We start from the raw sequence: 5,505 nt of genomic DNA on the forward strand, positions 1-5,505 counted from the left end.
TTAAATATAGTACTTTAACACTATCGGTAAATATCAAATTGTGGTTATAGGAACTGTCTTACAAACACTGTCTATACTTATGCTTAAATATCTCCAAAATTGCTAAAGCCCTAACTGCAAAATTGAATACCAAGATGTTTTTGAATATGCAGAATTGAAAAATGCCAACAGCAATGTTATCAGAAATGATTATTGTAAGTAAGATTTTATTAATTTAGTGTAGATATTCCTATTTTCTTATTTTGACATTCCCAATCTTTATTGCCACGCATGTAAATTTTCTCTGAATTGATGACGTTCTACAGCTAATGACTATGTAAGTAGAGTTATTCCTTGTTCTTTGGGAATTTGAAACAAGTTGGAACCTCTCTTTTAGATAAGCCGATTTACTTGATTTTATTATGCAGTTTCCTGTTTAAAGTATTATTATATGTTTACTCGGATAAGCTTATTTTTGTTGATAACAATGACCGAGAGTTTTGAAGAATTAAGTTTAAGGTTGTGATTTGTTGCAAATAAATTCAAATTGTTAAGATCCGTCTTAAGTTTTTCTTAAACTTCTTTGATACATTGGTTATTGATTGATATGTGAATTTCAGAATCGTTTGAGCTTATATGTGTCACGCACCGATTCATATCAGACACATATAATGAAAAAAGTTGAACATCTTGCTTTACCAACGTAAATTGGGATGTTTGTATACCAACAAATTCTCTATGAAGTTTCAACTCGACAGTATCTACCAGTTATGTTTTATGAGATTTAAATAATTATTTTAGAATTCAAGATATTTGAATAATGCAAAATAATAAATTGTGATAATCCACAATGACAAACGTCTTACTAAAACCAAGCATGATCATACAAGAACCATTTTCCTGATCCTGATTGTACCTTATATCATTTACTATCCAGCTAGTTCTATAGTTATACTAAAATGTTTTCTAAATTCAGATTAGCAATCTGGTATAACCCTTCTAAAAATTAATTCATTCTGGTTTTTCGAATATTCTAGAAACAGCTAGGAGTATGCTTACAGGCCATCAATTGTTCAGTTCCTTTTTTAGCAATCCGTAACTTCTTTGGTATCTGCCAAAGAAATATTCACAAAATTTCAATTGACACCGGACCACAGAAGTGTTTTTAAAATTCGTCTTTATCGACTTTAACTAATTTAATGGATGTTTAACATGCATATAGAATTGTACCTAGCTATCGACGGGGCAATGTCATTTCTTTTTAGGTTAAGCCTTGTAATATTTATCGAAACAGATAAATACTAACTTATTTAGTTACTCGTTTGGTTATATAGTATAAAAGCGGAAGGAAAACTTTTAGAACTACTACTACTAAAATTATTTATTTATCTTTGGGCCAAAAATAGATAACGTTCATCATGCAAGCATTAAGGCAAAACGAAGTCCGTGGGTTGTAATTGGTCCCAGAATCGATTTACGTAAATAGAAAACCGACCAATTTTAGAAATAATTACCGGCACGTATTTCAGTTTTACCAACATTTCTTGTTTATTTTGGGATGTAATTTATGGCAGATGATCGCGAATTACATGGTTTTAGTTATTGGCGGAACTTTTATTGCACCAACAGATTTTCGCTGTTGATATATTTAGTTATTCTGACAGGACATACTTTACCCTTTACATACTCCAGTAAGACACTTAAGACGTTATATCAACGGATCTCAATTGAAGAAACCACGGAAAACTTCAATGAACATTTAAGCTTAATCATGAACTCTGATAGCTTAGTAGAAGTTTCATCCAAAAGATATATTGAGTTCGTAGACACTTTGGCAAGCCTGATCACTGCGTCATTCTCAACATTTTCTATAGACGGATGCAATAGCGTGATTTTCAAACCGCAATTTTTGTTTATATAAGCCTTCGAAACTTACTTTGTATTTTTTTTAATTATTCTTTGAAATCGAGATTCAGCAGCAATTTATTTAGTATAAACACAAACAAGACTCCTTTTCCATTCAATACACACTTCATTTATCATTTAAGTACTTATCAAAACTTAACTATAAAATTTTCTCCGTTGTATGGAGAATGGAAAAGTAAATTGCCTTGGTGGAAGAAAATACCCATATGGTGAAGAAATAAAAGTATGTCAGTGTAATAAAAGTGATAGAAGAGATAGCATAAAAAGTATTACATGACAAACAAAACAAACAATATTAACAAAGATATTATTTGTCTGGAAAAAGTTCGTATATTTATGAGTGAAAGCTTTACTTTCCAATAACTCAATAAAAATACAATATTGACTCGTCACATAGCTTTTTTATTTACTCATAATAATTCATATAACTGGGGATAGGAGGCTGAAGTTAGATTAGGATTTGGATTCGGATTTGCGAATATTAAAAAAAACGTATTCCTGTGGAAAAGCCGAGAAAGTAAGCACGGAAATATTATAAGGGAACTACCAAAAGCCATATTCAATGTTGTTATACAGAAAATAACCCATTTTCCGCTAGCATCACCCCGAATAATAATTTAATTAATATTTCGCAATCTCGAAAAAATCTGACGTTGTTCCAGATGTTCAACCAGACCACTGAAGAACCACTTAAGAGAGCTTCAAAAAGATATATTGCTCAACCACCTTGAAAGAGCAAGCAAGACATAATGACAATAATGAAATGCTGTAAAATTCGTTTTATTTAATTCGGAATCTCAAAAAAAACTGACGTTGTCCCAGATATTGAATTAGACTATTAAAGGGCCACATAGGAGAGCTTCAAAACGATGTTTTACTCAACTACCTTGAAACCGTCGGGAGGATATAAAACTACCCCCAATTATGAAATACCCAAAAGTTCGATATATTTATTTCGCAATCGAAAAAAATCTGACCATGTCTCAGATATTCATTTAAACCATTGAAGAGCCACTTAGCAGAGCTTCAAAATGATGTGTTACTAAACCACCTTGAAACTGTCGGTAAGATATAAAACTACCCCTAATAATGAAATAATCAAATATTCGAATATGGGACAACGTCAGATTTTTTTGAGATTGCGAAATAAATATAACGAATTTTTTGGTATTTCATAATTTGGGGTAGTTTTATATATTGCCGAAGGTTTTAGGGTGGTTGGGAAATACATAATTTTGAAGCTCCCCGAAGTGGCTCATCAATCAATGGTCTGGTAGAACATCTGGGACAAAGTCAGATTTTTTCGAGATTGCAAAATATTAGTTAAATTATTATTTGCTGTGATAAATTTCCCGGCAGGAATGCGTTTTTTAAATTACGGTAAATAACGAACCGGTCCACTGTAATATTCGCAAATCCAAATCTAACTTCAGCCACATACTGGGGATCCTGTATAGTAGTTACGGTTGTGTCATTTTATATTTACATCTATATAACACATTTTTTCTTCCACAAATTGTCCAGGTACATTTTCTGCAAATGACATTTCATAATTCGCGCAAAACTTTGCTACAAATTTCAGATTTTCTTTTTATTCTGTAGTCGATTTATTAAAATTTCTACTTATAATAAAAATACACACAAAAAAATGGAAGATATCGATCACACTGGTCACTATCAAGAATCACTTGCTTGTATTCCGCTACCAAATAAAAACAATGTTCCATCAAAATCTATTTTACTTTAGTTTTAAAATTATGTTATGTAAGCTTAGGTCAAGAGAATTTTTCACGCATTTAGTATAATTTTCAAATTTGAGGTGGAAGTGATGATTATCTGAGTAATAAATTTTTCGAGTTAAAAATTTCAAAAATATAATCACTTGAATATAATTCTGATCGCCATTTTTGCATACGAAAAATGTTTATGGAATTTGTTGAGTTTGCACACAGTATAACAACATATGCCAAAAGTGAAGGAAATCGAGCGTAGTAGATTGATATTAAATAATCTTTTCTAATTAAATTTTTTAGTGGTCGGGCAAAAAGTTGCACACTTAAGACGCCCTTTACTAAATAAGCAATATTCCAAGAGAGCCTATTATTTAGGATCACACCCAATGACTTCGCAGATTTCCCTTCCAAAACATTGATATTTGTTGAAAACATTTAGAGAGTTTTACCCCCATTCAACTTTAGGTGATTTTTCTCGAAACTACTGATTGACTTCTTTTTGTCGTACTGCGTTTTCCTTCTTTATATATTCGGGTTTGATGTTTTAAATATAGAGTCATTTGCAAAATAAATTACAGTCATTGGGTCCATATTCTTGAGGAAATCATTAATATAAATATGAGCAGGTACAGAGTAAAATGCGAGCCAGTTTCAGTAGAGCTCTGAAGAAGCCAACAGGGTTACTGCCGAAACGTCAGCAAGTTCGACTCAACAAAAACCGATGCAAGAGAAATCCAGAAATTTTATAAAAAGGAGTGATCTGCATTTTTTTTTATTTCCGCAATTTCACCTCCTCTAAATTTGTATTGTATTGTTATTCTAACTGATGATTGAAGATACTTAATAAATTTTTAATAATTTTCTAGAGGACTTTCGTGAAAAACCGATATAAAGTTTGTATTCGTAATAATATTATCTAAGCAGTTTGCACAGGGATTACAAGGATTCACGTGTACTAATATGTATGTAAGTATAATTATTTAATTATATTATTATTTTTATATTTATTAAAATTATAGTTTTTTTTCAGTAGGCAACGTTATTATTGCAGAACATCTATGAAATTTTTTTTGTTACCTGCTACTGTTTGTAAAGATGATTGGCGCATCTAAATAAAACCCATAGAATTAAAATTTCAATTTTTATTGGATACGGAGACCAGACGAGAACTTAAAAGAAGTTTGTAATTTGTTTAACGCAAAACATATTTAGAAAGATCCACAGTGAGTAAAATTGACAGAGAATTTATAATACGAACGAAATGAATGCTAACATAAGATTAAACATTTTATTAGAAGTGATTATATATACAATTAATGAACTAAATTAATATAGATCAAATATACTGTACGTCTGCGAAAAAAAGAAGTGCAAAGTAAAGAAAGAAAAGGGCAAGTTGGAGCGAAATAAGTTGATAGGATAAAAAAGCTTTCTAGTAATCAAAATGATAAATATGTAAAAAGAAATATAAAACATTAACACTACATTATTTTATATGAATGCTCGGCCTCTGTTGTTAAAAATGTGTTGCCTAATTTTTTGTTTGAAAATATTTAAGGAGGTAAGTTATCTTAGTTGGAGAGGGAGTTGTAAGCTTTGATAGCGTTATGGCAACAATGAACAATATTAACTATTGAACTAGGAATAAGTTTGTCAGGAATATTGGCCTTTGGAAAGTGATTATTTTTTCAGGTAAAAAAAAGCTTTTATTGAAACCGTTTGTCTAAAGTCAACCAGCGTGACTCCTTGAGACTCGCGGAAATATGGTCAAACTTATGAGCATCATAAGAGAATCTGAGACGGGCATTTTAAAGACTCTAAAGGCTAAAGGCTAATTTTGTGTCTTTGAATTTATTAAGGCACTGCA

The sequence above is a fragment of the Cylas formicarius genome, unplaced genomic scaffold, assembly GCF_029955315.1.
Source record: "Cylas formicarius isolate icCylForm1 unplaced genomic scaffold, icCylForm1.1 PGA_scaffold_7__23_contigs__length_41026272, whole genome shotgun sequence".
NCBI classification, from domain to species: Eukaryota; Metazoa; Arthropoda; class Insecta; order Coleoptera; family Brentidae; genus Cylas; species Cylas formicarius.